The sequence below is a fragment of the Eublepharis macularius genome, chromosome 1 (genome assembly GCF_028583425.1).
Source record: "Eublepharis macularius isolate TG4126 chromosome 1, MPM_Emac_v1.0, whole genome shotgun sequence".
Taxonomy (NCBI): Eukaryota; Metazoa; Chordata; class Lepidosauria; order Squamata; family Eublepharidae; genus Eublepharis; species Eublepharis macularius.
In genome coordinates, this window is record NC_072790.1 from 76,189,889 (window position 1) to 76,208,759 (window position 18,871).

Here is an 18,871-nt window from a genome sequence, read left to right on the forward strand (position 1 = left end):
CATGTTAGGAAACTAGTCCCACCGATCCCAGTGGAATTCACTTCTGTGTAAGGCAAGTTTACTTAGGAGCAATCCTAAGAAAGTCTTATTCAGGGATGCTTACTTCCAGGATAGTTTTTCTTTCTTTTTATTGAAACCTTAGGAACTCTTCTGGAGGTTTCATCTGCTGTGGCATTCTCACCCCCACCCCCCATTCCTTTTTTAAAAGCTCCCAAAGTGAAGAAGACTGTATTGTAGGCGTGTGGAACTGTCCAGCAAACAGATCTCCTGAAATTGCTGCAGAGTTTTTGTCAACAATTTGAAAGACTCACTAACGTGGAGCTTTCTGACTTTCAAGGGTTCCCTACTGAAGCTGCAAATCTATGTTTGCAAATCTTATCTTCATTGTGTTAGGATGCCAATGGGTTTCCTGCAGCAATTAACACTCCAGGATCACAAGTGATTACTGGGTGTTAACTGGGGATATGATTGGGCTTCAGGACAGCAAGCTTCTTATCTTCGCCCCCCTCAGTGAATCATCATCTAACATGTAATAGTTTCCCAGTACTGAGTTAATAGATATGTCTTGGATTGTGTAGGGCTGCCTGATGTCCTTGAAAACCTGAACCACAATTTGTCCTTTTTCAGTACTGATGTTAGGCGATAAATATTTTTAAATGGAGCAGTTGTAATAGTGAGAGTTACATCAATGACATTTGTCTCATAGCATTGTAACTTCTCATAATGGATAATGCCTTCTATGTCTCTCACGTTGTCTTTCTCACATTGACTGTGCCACCATCAGTGTCTTTTTTATTTTATTTTTTAGGAAATTTGACTATTGTTGGTATTCAGATCAGTAATGGAGAATGTATTTTAAAGATTATATTGACATGACTACATTACCCAACTGCAGTGAAAATTTTACCCATAGCAAAGTAACAATGATAAGCAAGAGAATTGTGTTAAGCATACTGACTTTTCTCTATGGAAGAATATGTATAAAACTAAACAAATAAAAAAGGGAAATTATCCTCTCATTACAGCTTTGCTTTCAGTAAAAATAATTCACAAGATATAACTTCCGTGCAATGGTTCTTGATCTATGGGTTAAAACTGAAAAGTGGGTCACGATTTTCTCACAGGTGGGTCATGACACCAGGAGGAAGAAGGAGGAGGAACCAGAACAAACAGGAAAAGAAGCTTCGGAGGCACAATGGCCTATTCAGGTTTGCATAATGTGTTGAACCGCCATGAAATACTGCCTTTTGCTCAGTAATGGTATATATTTATAAAAATTAATGTGAAAAATAAAATATAAATGTGTTCAGTGTTAACCTGACATTATATTCCTGCATTTTGTGTTCTGTAGAGGAATATAGACCCTGACCTGGATAATCCAGGAGATCCTGATCTCATCACATCTCAGAAGCTAAGTGGGGTCGGACTTAGTAATGGGATAGGAAATCTCCAACGAAGACCAGGGTTGCAGAGGCAGGCAATGGCAAACCACCTCTGTTAGACTCTTGCCATGAAAACCCCACCGGGGTCGCCATAAGTCAATTATGACTTGAGGGCAGGATTTCATTTTTTTCAGGGGAAAGTAGTGGACAGTGGTGTTACTTTACAAGCAGGCTCCAAAAACTACAGTAACAGTGCAATCCTAACCAGTGTTACACTTACTAAACCCATTGACTTCAGTAGATTTATAGTGCAATCCTAAGAACACTTCTCTATGAGTAAGTCCCATTTAACAAAATGGGCTTCATCTGAGCAGATGTGTTCAGATTGCTCTCCTAGAATAGTGTGCCTCTGTTTAGGACTGCACAGTGAACTACTTAATTTTAATTACTCACCATCAAATCCCAAATGGATGGTGAGCTGTTGTAGTTAGTGATGAGGAGGAAAGGCACTCTGCACATGCCTATGAGCACTCACTATTCCTTCACATATTCTAAAATCAACCCTCTCCCTTCAAACAAGTTCCAAAACTGTGCCTTGGTTCTAATATGTATAGAAGGCAAAGTATGCTGCAGATTTAGGGAAATTGTTTGTTAACTACCTAGGAAAATTTTCAGTTCAGACTCAATCCTCTTGATGTTACTACTACATAAATATTAAATAAACACAAACAAGCTAGAAAAATCCCTAAGCAGTAGTGAAATGGTCTTTTTAAAATATAGTCTTTTTAAAATACCTTCAAATACAAGTTTTAAAATCCCTAGCTGTATTTATTACAAAGATGCTGTAAAATTGAAGGCCCAATGATATTTTATTAGAATAACAATTTTTCCTATGGCTCAAAACTTAAATTGCATCAGAGGAACAAACTTTCAAAAACATGTTATCTCCATCAATACATATGTTAGAAATTTCATCTGTTGTTGCTTCAGGCCATATTTTTCCTTGGTAGTAGGAAACTCTACTGCTGTGTTAATTTGTTCCTAAATCTTTCACAGGAAGAAAGATTTCTGAGATGATTTAGTAATCTATAATAAATATCTCAGTACAATTTAAACAAGACAGAAGTTACAGGTAAAAATGTTATATCTCATGTGGAACAAAGAAATTCTCTGTGTTACTGTGTTTTTCCTCAGTTAGAGAAACAATTGTTTATTTGACTAGATACTGCGGCTGTCAGCTGCTATTTGCACAGCGAAAAATCAAGCCCAGCAACACAGACTTGAACATTCATGAGCAAGAGACGCTAATCAATATTAACTCTAAACCAAAGAATCCCCTGATTTAAAGAGTAACTGCAATTATGTATACCCTTGCAGGAACATATATTAATGCTAGAAATTCTATCTTATTCCGTAACCAACAAAAAATCTGGGCCATAGCTAGAGATACTATATTGCAAGAGCATCTTCACCTAACATCATTGTCATGTCCTATAGTGGTAATATATGCTTATTACTAGCATGTCTAAACTATCAGTAGCTATGGAGTTGTATGTTAGAACAGAGTAGCTGAAGTAATCAAGATTTAATGAGTTCAAAACGGGGAAACAAAGATGTATGATTGTACCAAATACATGAAAACGAAGGGACAACACAGTCAAGAGATGGTAGAAATTTTTGAGGTTAGAAACCATGAGCCTAATCTCAGGTTCTGTGTCTAGCAGCAAAGCATAGGTTCAAGCACTGGATTCCTATTGCAGGCTCCAGAGCTGATAGGCCACCACTTGAGAAAAGGTAAAGAGTCCTCAGGAAGTTAAGAAGTGCAACAAAAATGGGGTTTGATAGATGAAGACAAGGCAAGGAGTGAGTGATGTAGTATACAAGTTCACATTTATCTGTGGATCTTAACTTGACATTGTAAGGGTCATGGGTTTTAAGGCCTTCATCTCATAGTGCTGGCAGAACCAACAAGTCTAGCAAAGGGCTTAAATGGGGTTCAGGAGTGTTTAATACAAGTGAGGCTATGTTGCATTGCAGTCCTAAACAGATACAACAGATATCTGAAGAAGGAAGCTCTAACTCTCAACAGCTGACACACTGAAAATCTTGTTGGTCTCTAAGGTGCCACTGGACTCAAATCCTGCTGTTCTACTGCAGACCAACATGGTTAACTACCAGAAACCACCCTAAACAAAGTAACACCTTCTAAACCCACTGACTTCATTGAATGTAGAAGTGTGTAACTCTGTTTAGGATGGCATCTCTCATACCATTTATTTATTTATTTTAAACATTTCTGTTCTGCATTTCTATCCAATTCAAGTTAGCAACACCTGAAGCAAGGCCTCCAAAGATGACGAGTGGTTGAGTGGGTATATATGGGAGTAGGTACTCTTTCAGATATGCTGACCTCAAGCCATACAGGGCTTTAAAGGTCAGTACCAGCACCTTGAATTGAGCCCAGAAGCAAATTGGGAGCAAATGTAGAGGGGTCAAGCAATATGGTCCCTACAGCCCATTGTATAACTGCAGTAGCTTCAGTGAAAAAATATTGCTGGGTGTTGTATCTATAATGTATCCATAAATACATTTAGGATGTCATTTATAAGATACTTGCTCTCCATTGTAGATGCATCCATAGATGACCTAGAACAAAAAACACTCCCCGCCCCCTTCTCTTCCTTGGTGGTTAAGGTCAGGAAGCATTCATCCTTTGGCTATTTGAGCCTTTCCCTCTTTTGCTCTTCCTCTGTGGCTTCATTGCAATATGGGGATAATAATAGTCCTGCCTTATGTTACAGGGTCACAAACTGGGAGAATTATAGTAAGATAATGTATGTGAAGTACTTTGAATGCTTTAAACTGCCTCTAAAAATTAAGAATTAATATCACTATATTCCGATTAACTGGCTGTTGAGCACTTGGTCTCTGATCATTTAGTTGCAAAGACTGGTGATCATCTTTGGGTAAACAGCAGTGGCTTCTCCACAGCTGCAAGAAAGAAGGTAGAAAAGAGACTTTTTCCCCATAATATAATAAATTAAATTAAATTAAATTAAAATTATGCTACTGAATTTCCATTAACATCAGCCTCAAGAAAAGGGTTACTTAGCGTGGTAGAATATGTTTTCTTTATCATGACTACTAACAATCAAACCTCTGCTATAGTGGCTTCCTTTTTAGCCACGGTGATAAAGAAACAAGATTTTCATGAGTTTAGATAGTTTAAAATGATAATGATGAGTTATGTCTATGTGGATTGGGTATGTTCAAGTGTGCAGTTCATATTTTGTTGGTGTTTGTATGGCTTATGGCTTCGGCTGGAAAAGCAATAAACATATTATTATTATTATTATTATCATCATCATGACTACACCATTTCAAGGCCTTTCTGGATGACTGGTTAAGTGTGCAATATGTGATCATTACTACTCAATTGTTATAGAGGACCCAGATACCTTTTTCTAGCTAGCATATTTTGTGGAAAAACTGCATTTACTTAGAGCCCAAAAGGCAATATTTTGTCACTGGAAAAATATAATGTCCCTTCCCAGCTAGTATATCGGTTGCAGTAATGAACACAATGTGGAGATGTGGTTCCATGAATGTCAGTGGTCCTGTTGGCTAGTGCTGATGACATCACAAGAGATGAGTGATATTCCCTCATTGTTATGCTTAACCTACCTCACAGAGTTGTTCTGAGGCAAAAATGGAATAACCTAGATACCTAAACCTGAGTTCCTTGCAGGAAGAATGGAATACATAAGAATGTAATAACTAAATAAATTCCTTTTATCTTCTTGAAAAGCCTCTGATGAAATAATTGTTTTGGTTTATTTTTCAAGAAAGGTACACAGTTCATATGGCTAAATTCTATGGTGTGGGATTTTCCAGAACAGCAACATATGGACTATCTTCCATTTGACATTATTTTGCATATGAACTTTGCCATTGCAATCCTATCCTATAAATTCCAAAAACTTTTTCTTCTACGTCCACTTCTATGTTCAAAATGATGGGATTGCTCATCAATAATTGTCCTTCACCTGTCTTCTTCTTTAGCCCTGTAGAGAATATCTTTATCTTCCCTACTTGCTTATTGCATTATAAAATACTGAATCTAACAGTCAGGAGGGTAAATGATGGACCAAGGCATCTGATGCATCTTCAGTGACTACCAGGACAACATGATGAATTTATTTGGATCTCAGTAGTTATTCCCTCCAGCACTAATTGAAAATACTGCCAAGCTAGAAATATAGCTCCGTTTGTTAAAAACTAAAACACAACTTTCTAACTACAGCAAAGATCAAGAAGTTTTTCAACCATCATTCGTCAGTTTAGGAAATTTAGCTTTCATGAAGAAAACCAGTGATAAATAATAAAGATTTAAAACTGATTCTATGTCATTCTGTGAATCAAGATAGTTTGCCGCTAAATTATTAGTTCACCAAGCCTATCCCTTATCATTTTGAACATTGACTGAATGTTATATTTGGCCTAGAGAAACCTGCATCTAAAACCTTTGTTCAGCTCTAGCACCATTGAATCACAATCCTTCAGCCTTCTTAATGTCACATGGCTACTGTGAAGATTATAAGGGTATGGTCTGAGGGTACATGATACAGAAACATTGTGGAAGCTAAGCAGGCTTGGGGAACATCTGGAAACCCCATATATGTTGCTATTAATTTGATGGTGGAAGAAATAAAATGAACAAAGAGGGAACAATGTACACTGTCTTGAGCTTCTTGGAGGAAAGGTAGAATAAAGATATGGTAACAGAATGGATGAAATTGTGCTCATGTGTATAGTTTCCATGGTATACATGAGTGCAATATATTCATTGGCAAATAAACAAATACCAGTTAACTAACAGCATTTAGACATCCATTATATGATGACTAATGTTCCAATTCTTTGGAAACCCACCTAAAAATACTCTACTTCATCTTCACAACAACCTTATGAAGAGGTAAGGCTTCGAGGAAGCAACGGTTAGCCCAAGATCACCCAGTTAGTTCCATAGCTGAGTGGGAATTTGAACCAGGGTCTCTCCATACTACTCCGACCACTACTCCACCCTGGCTCTCATGTCTGGATTTCCTTTATTCCAAGATGCAGTAGGCCTTTCCTAAGACCCTTGACCTTATGTGAGCAAATGCTGCAATGCTCAGGATCATAGAAACTGTGCTGTGTATGTTTACTGTCAACATTCAGGCTATTGTTCATGACTTGAGCAACGTGCTGCTAGAAACTCACTGAGAGCCCTGCCAGCTTGTGGTAGATTTGGGGAAAGATGCTGGAGAATGGGAAACAACTGTTTTGAATATGTCCATCTATTAAGGAAATGAAAGGATATCTGAAAGAGTTCTCAGTGGAGTTTATAACAGATCCTAAGGATCTTAGGTCCTGATTCATGAGGCTCTACCATACAAACTACGCATGTGATGGTACTCATGTAAACAAATCTTTTTACCTCTACCTTCCCTCCAGCAGTCTTATTCTTCAAAAAGCTGGTACTTCAGAAGCCTTATGAATCAAATGCCATAGAGCACAGAGGGTTTCAAGGAGAAGGGGGAATCAGGTGAAACTGTCTGCCCTTGCTACTCCTTTAGCAGTATTTCCATGGGCACAAGAAGCTCCCTTGACCAAAATGGGGGGTCATTTCACTCAGATCTGCATATTCACTTTAGCTCTGCATGCTTCATAGCACTTTGTCCATAAGGCTTCCATGAACCACATCACCAGTTTTTTCTGAAGTCTTACAGCTGCTAGGGGAATGGAGCGATGGAAAAGATCTATGCCCCAAAGCACTTTTTGCTTGTGGTTCATAGAACATCCAGTGATGATGATGTCATTGCCTGATAGAATATAAAGGCTTTATCTGTTCTGGGACCAGTCCTGAGTTTGATTGTTCATACACTAAAATAATCAGGTTTTTTCCAGATTTATTTCTTTAGCAGCTACAAGTGGCTTCACTATTTTTGTATATAATCTTCTTTGAGTCAATAATATAATACTTTTGTATTTTTATTATTTTGTGATTTTTAATCTATTTTATAAAGTACCCAGAATCTTTGAAGTGAGACAGGGTATTAACATGCTGAAATAAATAGATTCGGTTTCGTTTTCTCCGCCATGTCGGACGCTCCTCTTTGCTGGCTCGAGAGGAAGCGGCCGAGCACCCTGTCCGGGCGGCTGATCTGCGAAGATTAGCCCCCAAAACTCCCAGTGAGGGAGGCTGGGTCCGGGACGCTGCGGGAAGAGCCCCCTGGAATCAATGCGGGGGGTTAATTGCCCGTTTGTCCCTACGGAGGCCGGCGGACGTGCGCGGCGCCTCGAGTGCTGCCGGGCCATGAGAAACGGCAAAGAGCAGAATTAGGCGAGAGCCTACAAGTAAGCGAATTCCTTCTGTTATTACAAGCGTACGTGAAGGAGAGGTGAGATCTGAAGCCAAGAAGGCTCACTCTTCCCCTTTGCTGAGTCTCAAAATTTGGTTGGTGCCCCCCCCCCCAAAATGGCAACAAAGAAACAAAGTCCTGCCCTTGGCAAGTCAGTTTCGGCTGCCTTAAAGGGAGAATCGTTGGAGGAAATTGTACGGAGGGCGGTTGGTGAAGCTATAAAACCCTTTGTTGACAAGCTGAATGAAACAGATCAAAGGGTGGGCTTAATTGAGAGCGAAGTGAAAACCATCAAGGAAGCAGCGGGGGGGGCAGAGAAGTCTGCTCGGGAAAGTGCGTCACTCGTGAAGGCTACGAATAAAGAGCTTAAACTGGTGGAGAATCAGTTGATCGGGCTACAAGTGGAACGAACACAGACAATTTTGCGCCTCCAGAATGTGAAAGAGGAGGAAAACGAGGACTTACGGGGTCTTGTCTCGGAACTATTGGCGACACCCGCGAGGGCAACTAAAGAAGAAGTTAAAAGCGCCATTTTGGAAGCCCGTCGGGCTACTTCAAAGTATGCAATGAAGCGTCAGTTGCCGCGCGAGATCATCATCGATTTTTCATCTAAGAGGATCCGGGACACTATCCTATACAATTCATACAATGCGGATTTGGACTTCTTGGGCAACAAAATTAAGATATTGAAAGACGTCCCATTTCTAGTCCGGAAAAGACGTTTTAAGTATAAAAAGTTCGCAGCTCTTCTGAGAGAACGTGGAATAAAGTACAAATGGTTATTTCCGGAAGGAATCTGGTTCACCCATAAAGATCAAGCCTTTAAGATATTATCAGAAGATCAACTAAGGGATTTTGAGGACAGGAACCCAGAATTCCAGTGCACCAAGCAAGACGAAAAGGAGAAGTCTGAGGGGGAGGGGGAGGAAACGAGCAATGCGGCTGCAGTTGCGCAGAGAGAACTCCGTCCGGGACCCAGGAGGGGAAGAAAAATTTAACTTGAAATTAAATTGTAATTTGCATTTAGTAAGGTCAACCACTCCATCAATATAATATAAAGCTTTAACTTTTGAATAATGGCAGTATGAAGGGAAAACAGAAATGTAGTGTTTAGTGTTTAGTGTTTGTAGGGTACCTTCCCCTTTTTTCCACCCCTCCCTCCCTCTTCCTTTTTTCTTTCCTCTTTCCTATCCCTTGTGTTATTGTAGTCTTTTGTAGTTACTGTTTTGTAGGGTATGTATGTATGTAGTAGTTGTATGTTAGATATTGAAAATAAAAAATTATAAAAAAAAACATGCTGAAATAAATAAATGTATCATCAGTGTGCTCGCCCTGGAATAATAAGTTTGGCCAGTCTAAATAATGTGGTTTAGAAAATTTTACCACATTGCATTTACTTCATTAAGAACAACTAATCTACAGTAAATCAATTACATTTGGTTACACTACATGGCAAACCAGCTACCATTATATGCAAGTTATTAAGTTTAAAGCTTTAAAAGTTATATGCATTCTTTTATTGGGGTGACTTTCACCATTACATTCTCAATAATGAAATTCCAAGTCCTTATAGATAACCTTCACTATGTAAATCAATGCATTGATATTTTGTTGGGTTTGTCAGCCAAAAAACCAAAAAAAAAAAAAAAAACCACCTCCAGTGAATATGTGAAGTTCCCTAGTGCTCACTTTGAAATAAAGCTGAAGCTGTTTAAATGTCAGCATTTTAAGTCACCAGTCAACATGAAATCACTCAGTAACGGGAATTTAATTATTAGGGATAGCTGTGGCTGGTTTTGATTTTGCCTCTAAAACATTGTAAAAGGAAATTTTTTCTCTTCATCACACACAAATATGCATGTGCATGCACTCACACGCTAACAGTGCAATCATAAGAACTCTTTCCTGGGAGTAAGCTCCTTTGAGTAGACTGAGTAGGATTCTGGGTAGACCTGTTTAGGAGTACATGGATAGACTTTCTACTTAGGGAAATAAAGATGTATTCTGTGAATGATCCTAGGAGGTTTTACTCAAAATCCAACTCCCATCTACTTCATGGGGCCTCCTCCAAGGACAGTGTACTTAGTAGTACACTGTTAGTTCATCTCAACTTTTACGTTTGTCCAGTCCATGAAATCCAAGTTGCTACTGACACTTGAGGATATTCACAAGTGCCTTGTTTTTCAGGAGGTTAAGAAGAGATTACTGGTAATGCAAGAAGTGTGAGGAATGGAAGAGTCCAAATTTCTATATGTATGTCATACGTCTACTTACCTGAATGTAAGGCATGCAGTACCAGTGTTTAAAAACTCAACATAGAAACCATTGGAAGAGTTAGACATCAATACTGGATGTCAATGACCTCAATCCAACCCAAATTATAAGTAACTAGTCATGGATAAACTGGTGACCTTTGATGTGCATTCATTTTCAATTCACATTAAAAGATGTATCCAGCCAGTTCAAGAAGGTTATGATGACATTATGATGCAGTTATTATATGTGTATTGTACATATGTAGAGAACTGCTTAAATGTATGCATCTTTCTTGCTGAATTGAGATGGTTACTATCTTTTTAATCCTAAACATTTATCATTTATTAAGTGTTTCTTCTTGTAGTGCAGGCATGTTTCTGCATGGTACGTATACTATCATATTTTGTGATGCTGCACCATTTTACCTGCAGTAAACAGCCTGTTTATTTTACCTGCAGTAAACAGCAAATATTGCATAGTTATTTCTGTAGGCATGGTTGAGATGGAAATTAATGAAATATTGGAACAGTCAGATGATGGGACCACATACTTGCCCTGACAACAAAGACTTCTAAAGATATCATACTCTAAGAATAAAAATAGTTTAACTTTTCATTCTTTTATTTAAAGGGGAGAATAATGATATTTTTCTAGATGTTCAATTTGTTCATTACTGTTATTGCCTATCATTATCATCCTTCCCTCACTGTTTACAGTATCACTATTTACTCAAGCTGTATCTGCACAATTACAAAATAGATGCCCAACTGTAAAAATAGTACAATTCTTGCTTCAGGATTAAGAGATAATTTTCTCAAAGGAACAGGATTATAGTGTGCTATTTAAAAGGACAACAGCAGCAGAATCATTCTATTTGCTTCCAGTTCTCTTCTCAAACTCCAGTTATCTTCATCTCTGTTAAGAAGTAAATAACTTTAGATTTTGAGCTTAGGGTTTATGCTGGGCAAAGCAGATGATATGAAACTAAGGATTTCATTTTAATCCTTTTGCCTTTGTATAGCAAATAACAGTTCCTTTTATCGGGCTATCACTGAAATTCAAAGGTTAATTAGCTGTGTGTTTCTGTCACATAGGGGAGCAAGTTTGCAGTATTTTAGTTCAATCTACTAGCAACTTTGGTTGTGAGAATTCTGGTAGGTGCTGCAGATTGCGGTGAGTGCTGCAGGTGAGGCCACAATCCTGAAAGAATGTATGCAGGATCCAAAAATGTTTTTCAGAGAGTTTCCTTGGCAGTATATGCCCTTGTAGAGAAACACTACCTCCCTCAGCCTTTAAAAAAAGCAGTACAAGAAGTTCTGCCTTCCGTGCCTACTGCTTTTCGGACGCCCTATCTTCTTGCCCTGCTTTGTTTTCTCCTTGCACTCTCTCTACTCGATCATTTGACTTTTACAGTGGCTTATTCAAAAGATGCTGACTTTACCTCCAGTCTTATCTCATTTCCCGATTTATAGACTATGATGTTGACTTCACTGCTTCGTTGATCTTTTATTATAGATCTTCTACTGTCTGTCCAATTATTTAGATTAACAGTGTAACCTGGGGGGAGATGCTAGATGTTACTACAGTGTGACAGAAGTATCTTCAAGATGAATCAGTGGAAGGCCGGGGCAGCACTGCACCCTAGTCAGGTGCTAGTGTGGGAAAATTGCAGAGCAGTATGGCAGAGAAAAGAATGGATCCAGGGGCATGGCAGAATTTAGTAAGCTTATTAAGCCAAACCATCCTCCAAACTGTCAGAAAATTACACCAGGACAAAACACAGCATAACCCATAGGTGCCCATGTAACGGAGAAGGCCAACTGGCCCCCAACAAAGACAGCTGCATACAAAAGCCCCAGTGTCACTTAAGATGTTGACTACAGCCACAACCAATCACCCTCTCCCCAGCGGTGGCCAATCCCCTTCCCTGTACCCAATCACAGCCCCCCCCCGCACTATGCATGTCCTAGCTAGGATGCCCCATAGTTCAGTAGGTAGGGCGTGTAGCACAGGATTCTTACTCAGAGGTCTCTGCCATACACTCTTAGAGCATGTAGCATTGCATTTTTATGGAAGTAGAGGCACGGAGAAGGCACAGCACCACTGAGGTATCACTTAGCACTAACTGATTTGCCATTCCATAGAGTCTGTAACTGTCTGTTTGTTTGTGACAGGATGAAGCTAACTCCACACCCCTTCCTGCCCCACTTCCTCCCCTCCATTTGTGACTTCCCCTTAAGGCTTCCCTTTCATATATCCAAGAGGGTGGGTTCTGACCCAGGGATGCCTGTAGTGGGATTGCTATTGTTGGTCCTTCTGGTGCCACTGGACATCTCTTTTTGTTCAGTGGCAACACATTGCATGAGTTCAATGGCACCTTGAAGACTGACCCCATATATTGGTCCCCATCCCCTTCCCACACTGGCTGCTGTGTGCAGTTTGTATGGGAAATGGGCAGGTCAGTAGTCCTAGGGGTCGTGTGGCTGCTCTCACATGGCGGGAGGATAGATCTCTGGATCCCACACTCTACATCACTACTACATCACTGCTGGCATCCAGCTTGTTGATGGAAGAGCAGGGGTGGATGCAAGGGAGCTGCTGCCATGGATGCAGCATAGAAGGGCTGTGCAGTGGTGTCCTTGACATATTGATGGCACTTTTGCTGCTGTGTCAGGCTTTTGCCTGATGCAAGGGTGGGTGTCCTGTCCACAGTGCAGGTGCCCTTCTCCATGGGCTAAAGGGAGGCTGCTCAGACCATATGCCTCTATTGGGGCTGTGCAGTTACCAGGTCTTTTCTCCTGTCTTCTGGTTCTCAGGGTGTATGTGTGTTGGGAATGGCATCAACTGAATCACCAGGCAGTGTGCTTGGCTGCACATGTGTGTACCACTCACGGGCAACATCAGTTGCCATTGTCTGATTGGTGGGTGATGCTGGGGTTGCTATGGACTCTAGCATGTTTGCTCTGCCATCTCTGACTTGCAGAATGGTGTGCATTGTTCTCCCCACCCCCTTCCCGGAATAACCACAGAGCAGGGACCAATGTGCCATCTAGCTGCCCATCTATCAAGGATACATTTTTAGAATCACAGGCCTGGGAGAGCTGAAGAGGATAGAGTTAAAAATATAGTGGAACAGAGTATCAGAGTACCTTATTCCTAGATTAGAACACAGGCTGTCCTGGAATATAAATTAAGAATGGGATGGTATGAAAAGATTAATAAGATTAAAATTGTCAGGCTTCCTTAGTATAAAAGGATCTCTTACTAAAGCAGTTCCTGGAGATGGAACACCTGTTCTCTGTTTTGGATGCCAGAACTCTTCACTGTCTTTTGTGTTAACTTTAAACAAATAGAAATATGGGCTGGCAAACATGGGATCACTGCCTAATGGGACTCCAACACTTAATATATTGTGATGAATTTCCAAGTTCAACTTTCAAGGAAGACTCTAAGGATTTAAACCTCAGAAGAAATGACATTTAGAATGACATTCCTCAGGCAGACTTTATTGTTCAACTTATTAGTAACAGGAGGGATTTGTGAGAAATGTAACAGAAACCAGGTATGAATATGACTGAAGAAAGATGTGTTCTCTATATCCCTGAAGATGTCTTTAGCATCTTTAGAACAATTGTCTTTAGAACAATTGTGAGTCAGAGAAATCTGATTGAGCTTATTATTTTATTAATTATTATTTATTTATTTATTTACAAAATGTATACTTGTCAAGGTGCCAAAGGTGTCTAATAGATTCTAATTAAAACAAAGCTAAAATACACGTTTAAAAACATAAAAGCAAATAGTAAAGCATTGGGCAAGAAGAAGGGATCACTGAGGGAACGCAAAACAAAACAAAAAAACTCTTTACCCTTTGGTAGAATATGGCAACAGACGGGGCAGGCGAATGTCTCTGGAGAGAGTGTTCCAGAGTTTTGGTGCCACAGCCAAAAACGCCCTCTCCTGGGTTGCCTCCTGCCTAATTTCAGAAACTAGGGACTCCTGAAGCAGAGACACAAAAGATGATCATAGAGTTTGGATAAGTTCATAAGGGAATAAGCAGTCCTTCAGGTATTCTGGTCCCAAGCCATGTAGAGCGTTAAACGTCAACACCAGCACCTTGAATTGTGTCTGGAAACAAATTGAGAGCCAGTGTAGATGGACCAAAACTGGAATGATGGGGTCCCTGTAACCCATTCCAGTCAACATCCTGCATCAACTGAAGTTTTCAAACACTTTTCAAGGGCAGAACTACATAGAACTCATTGTAGTAACCTAATCTAAATGTAAGCAGGGCATGCACCACAGTGGCCAGATATTTTCTGTCCAGGAAAGGCCATAGCTGACTGACCAATCAATGCTATGGAAGGTGCTCCTGCTCCTGCTGTAGGTCTGGGTCTAAGACCACCCCAAAACTATGGACTTGTTCCTTCAAATGTCATTAAAAAACCTATCCAGAATGGGTCATACTTTAAGTCCTGGGGCAGACCTTCCGTTCATCAGTAACACATCTATCTTGTCAGGATTAAGCTTCAGTTTATCTGCCTGCATCCCCTCTGAAATTGGAGTGCCTACTACAGTTGTTTTTTGAGGAAAGTAAAAGGAAAATATTGCTATTCTTTTTTGAGATTGAACTTATTTTAATAACATTTAACAATATTTGTGGAGTAACCTTGTGCATGTTCAAACAGAAGTAAGCCCCAGTGTGTTCAGTAGACCTCAGTCTCAAGCAGCATAGTATTGTAGCCTCGATTCTTTTTATTTCTTTGTTTCTTTGTCCTTGTGATCATCTTCCTCATCAATATTTGTTTGATGTTGGTTTGTAAGATTGATTTTAATTCTTGAGTGCATTTCATGTATACAGTTGCAGCTGAATTTGGTCTTAAAGCTTAATCACAGAGCTTGGTGAAGAAAGTAATGACATAAATAAATTTTAATTGGCTAGATTGGAGTAACTCTCTATAGGACTGTACTGCAGTACCCTGCAATATCCAATGACATGAGGATGCAGCTTTGCTGTGTTCTGGGGCTTGTTGGGTTTTGGATCACAATTTGCCTTAGATTCCTCAATGCCTTAGAAATCCCCCTCGTTGTATTCCCCTATCGTCACAAGAGATTATGAGTTTCCAGAAGGCTTTGCTCAAAAACAAAACATAACAGATGCCTTGAACTTCCATCTGCTCAGGGAAGGAAAAGCAGAACAATCCTAAACATTTGCTCATGCTACGTACTGATCGGTGTACTGTACACAATCATAGTTAACTTTCCTTCTACTTAAAATGAAGCACCTTGATATTCCAAAAAAAAGCTGTTTTTGTGGAGTTGAGGGCTGCTCCTTCTATTCTCACCTACATATTCTTATTTATTTGCAGCTGCTTTACAAGTGAAAGTTCTTTCTAGAGTTGTGAATGCCTCTCCTCCCCATTCACCCTCTTCTTTGCTGTGTCTGCTGTTCTTTTTCAGTTTACTTTAATGTAAGTCCCCTTAAGAGACTTCTCTTTTATTACAGTCCACTCTGTTCTTGACCTGTGCTATCTTTTGAGCAACTGTCTTACTGCCCTGCCTCTTATTCTCCTCAGAAATCAATCTTTAAGTAGCACTGGCAAAGATTGCCCAGCAGATTTTCAGATAAAACAAAAACAATTGTGAAATTAAGGCCACAAGAGGGAATCATTACAATAGATCAATTTGTCACCAATGATGGTCTGAAAAATAAGTTGCACCACCAATATCCTCTAGTTATATCCTTAAATGGGTCTGCCTGCAAAATACAAAGCTTACATTTATAATTTAATATAAATAAAACTGTATAGCATTGATACAACACTTTTATATCCTAAGAGTTCTATGTGTGTTATGTGCCATCAATAGGCTTCTGATTTATGCCAATGGTATGAATGAATGAGCTCCAAAATGTCCAGTCATTGATAGCCTTGTTCAACTTAGATCTCTCCAAATGGACTATAGCAAATTCTGATACTGAGCAAGTTAAGAAGTTTTGTTATTTGGAAATTATTTTCTCCTCAAACTCTTCTGGGCTCCCCCAATGTAAGTTTTTTTCTGAATAAAATTAAGCCTATGAGAGAGGGAAGATACGTTCAAGGGGCAATTCAGGTGTTTAATTCAAAAATAACCCCACAGTGACTCTATGGCATTGCTGTTTGGATCTCAGTGATTACAGAATCTCTCCCCCCCCCCATTTTTATTGGGTTTTTATAATATACAGGGAGGGGTTACAACAGGCCATAAGCATTTATGAGATTCATATACAAGTCACATAACCATCCATCTAGATATAAAAAGCCACTATATATGTAATTAGCGCCCCATATGCCTTCAAAATTCCGTTTATTTTCTATAGTTTTTATTTAATTTCTATACTTTTTAATCCACTTATTCTGTACCTTATATTTCTAATTTTTTTTTCTTTTGTGCATATTATAGATAGATCACATTTCACCTCTTTTACCTTTTAATCAGGGATCTTAGATCCATGATTGTTCCAGGAGTGGAAGGTGGATATAGCAAAACATACAATATCAGCAGGACAGTAATATATATCAACATAAAGAAAAGAGCAATTTTTATGTTAATTTCCTCTCTTTCTTGTATCTGTTCAATTTGTCTGCTTGGATTTTCATAATAGTAAGGGTGTAGAGGCCAAATCAATATTTAGTTTAAAGACAATTTTATATTGCCCCCCTAGTTGGAATGAGAGTCAGACACAAAGGTTTGGGTAAAATGGGCCACTTTATTAAATGAAACAGCAACAAGAAAATACGGCAAGGAGCCTAACTAGCGGTACAGGTCAGGCCCTGGGGTCATTCACTAGGACCCCGCCCTGACCTGTCTGGGTGAGCACCCGCTGCCACCGGGTGCGATCCATCCATGAATGGCTGCAACCCGTCCTGGCCAGGTGGAGTGTATCGCCCCTGGAGAGCTCCCCCACCCGGCCGAACGGCAGCGGGGGAGACCGGCTTGTCCAGGGGTTCCGCACCCAAGGGCATCTGACCTCGCAGCTGGGCCGAACGGCAGCCTGCTGCTCCTGAAAGACCCCAGTTCCCCACCAATGGGGAGGTGCCAAGGGTGCTCACCGGCCCGCCACAAATATATCCCTGGCTAAATCCTGCACCCATGGCAGCAAATAAGGTCCACCCCTAAATTACCAAACTACACCTCTTATCCAGTGCAAGGTAGGCAAAAAGAAACTCACAACCCAAGGCCAATCAGGGCAGGGAGACAAAAAATTCCTACCTGGCCCTATCAAATAGCGACTGGCTAATCCCACACTGAATTAGGGTGAGGAGGGTGGGCCGAGCACGAGGCGAGACTGTGCTGTGGAGGGTGGAGCGGCAGGCTGCTGCCTAGAAGCTACGCCCCCCTTAGCTAAGCCCAGGAAGCAGGGCTGATCCTCTCTGGCTTCATCCTGCCAGGGAGGCAAATGGCTGCCACCAGCCGAAGGGGCTTAAGCCCCTGGCTGGAATGGCAGTATTCTATAAAATATATATATATCTCTTTCATCTATTTTGTTCTAGCCAAACTTATTTACTTAGGTTTTCATATTGATAAGACTAGAGTGAGCACGTAATTATATAATTGAAACACAATTTTGCCTTTTAAAAATAGTAGCTCCATCTATTTTATTTTGACCATCTGCACTTATTTACTTGGGTTCTCATACTCATAAGGTTGAGAAGAGTAAGTGGTCATTTAACTTAACCAGTATTTTATATTTTGAGAAGGAGTACAATCTGAGAACAGTTAATAAACTCCAAAAGCCCATTAACATATACTATATAGTGCTATATAGAAAAGAGAAAATAAGGAAAGAAGGGAAAAGCTACTTGAGTAAGAGGTTAGGTCTGCATTAATGAGTCCAATGTGTCCTAAGATTCTTCATGAAAAATAATACATCCAATCCTTAATCCATCTGGGCCACCAAAGGTAGATTCCCTTGTCTTCCAGCCATTTCTGAAGGGGGTCGATATGAGTGTTGTTACTTCTCTAGTTGTTTTTCTGTTTTAAGATCCACTGCACTCTTTTTTCCCCTTTCAGTATTGGCATGCTTGATTCTCTCCATGCAGGTCTGCTTTTTTGCTTCTTCTTTCTTCGTGAAAAGTAATACATCCAACCCTTAATCCATCTGAGCCACCAAAGGTAGAATCCCTTGTCTTCCAGCCATTTCTGAAGGGGGTCAATATGAATGTAGTTATTTCTCTGCTTGTTTTTCTGCTTTAAGATCCGCTGCATTCTTTTTTCCCCTTTCTCTGTTGGCATGCTTGATTCTCTCCGTGCAGGTCTGCTTCATGGCCCTGCCTTTTCTTTGCTAAAGTTCTGTGCCTTGAAGGGGACGTCCTGGTAAGATCATCCATTTTGCAAACTGTGTTGCAGACTGTTTTTCCCCTCATTCGGCTCTATTTTTCTTTCAGTTAAATCTGTCCCTTTAGAATTTTTTTCTGGATTGTAATTTCTTGTGACCCATTTGTCCTTTTCCACTCCAAATATCCCGTCTGCTTTAATTAGTAATTCAGTCATTATTTTAGATATTTCTTGCAAATTAGAGAGTACCTCTTCTTCCCATGAAGCCATTTCAAAAAGTGGTAAAAAGCTTTGTTTTGGTTAATTATGTTCAAAGATTTATAGCTTTCCAGCAGTTGCTGAGAGAGTCTCTTTAGAATTCCTCTCCCGTCTCTGCCCCTCCCAGCTCGCTCCAGCGGCCGCAACACAATTAAGCTGGATTGCCCTCATAAAATCATAAAACTGTCCACTTACTTAATGGAAGGCTGTGGGGTCAGTTGAGCTCTCTTAAAATTATTTTTATCTGTCTTGTTA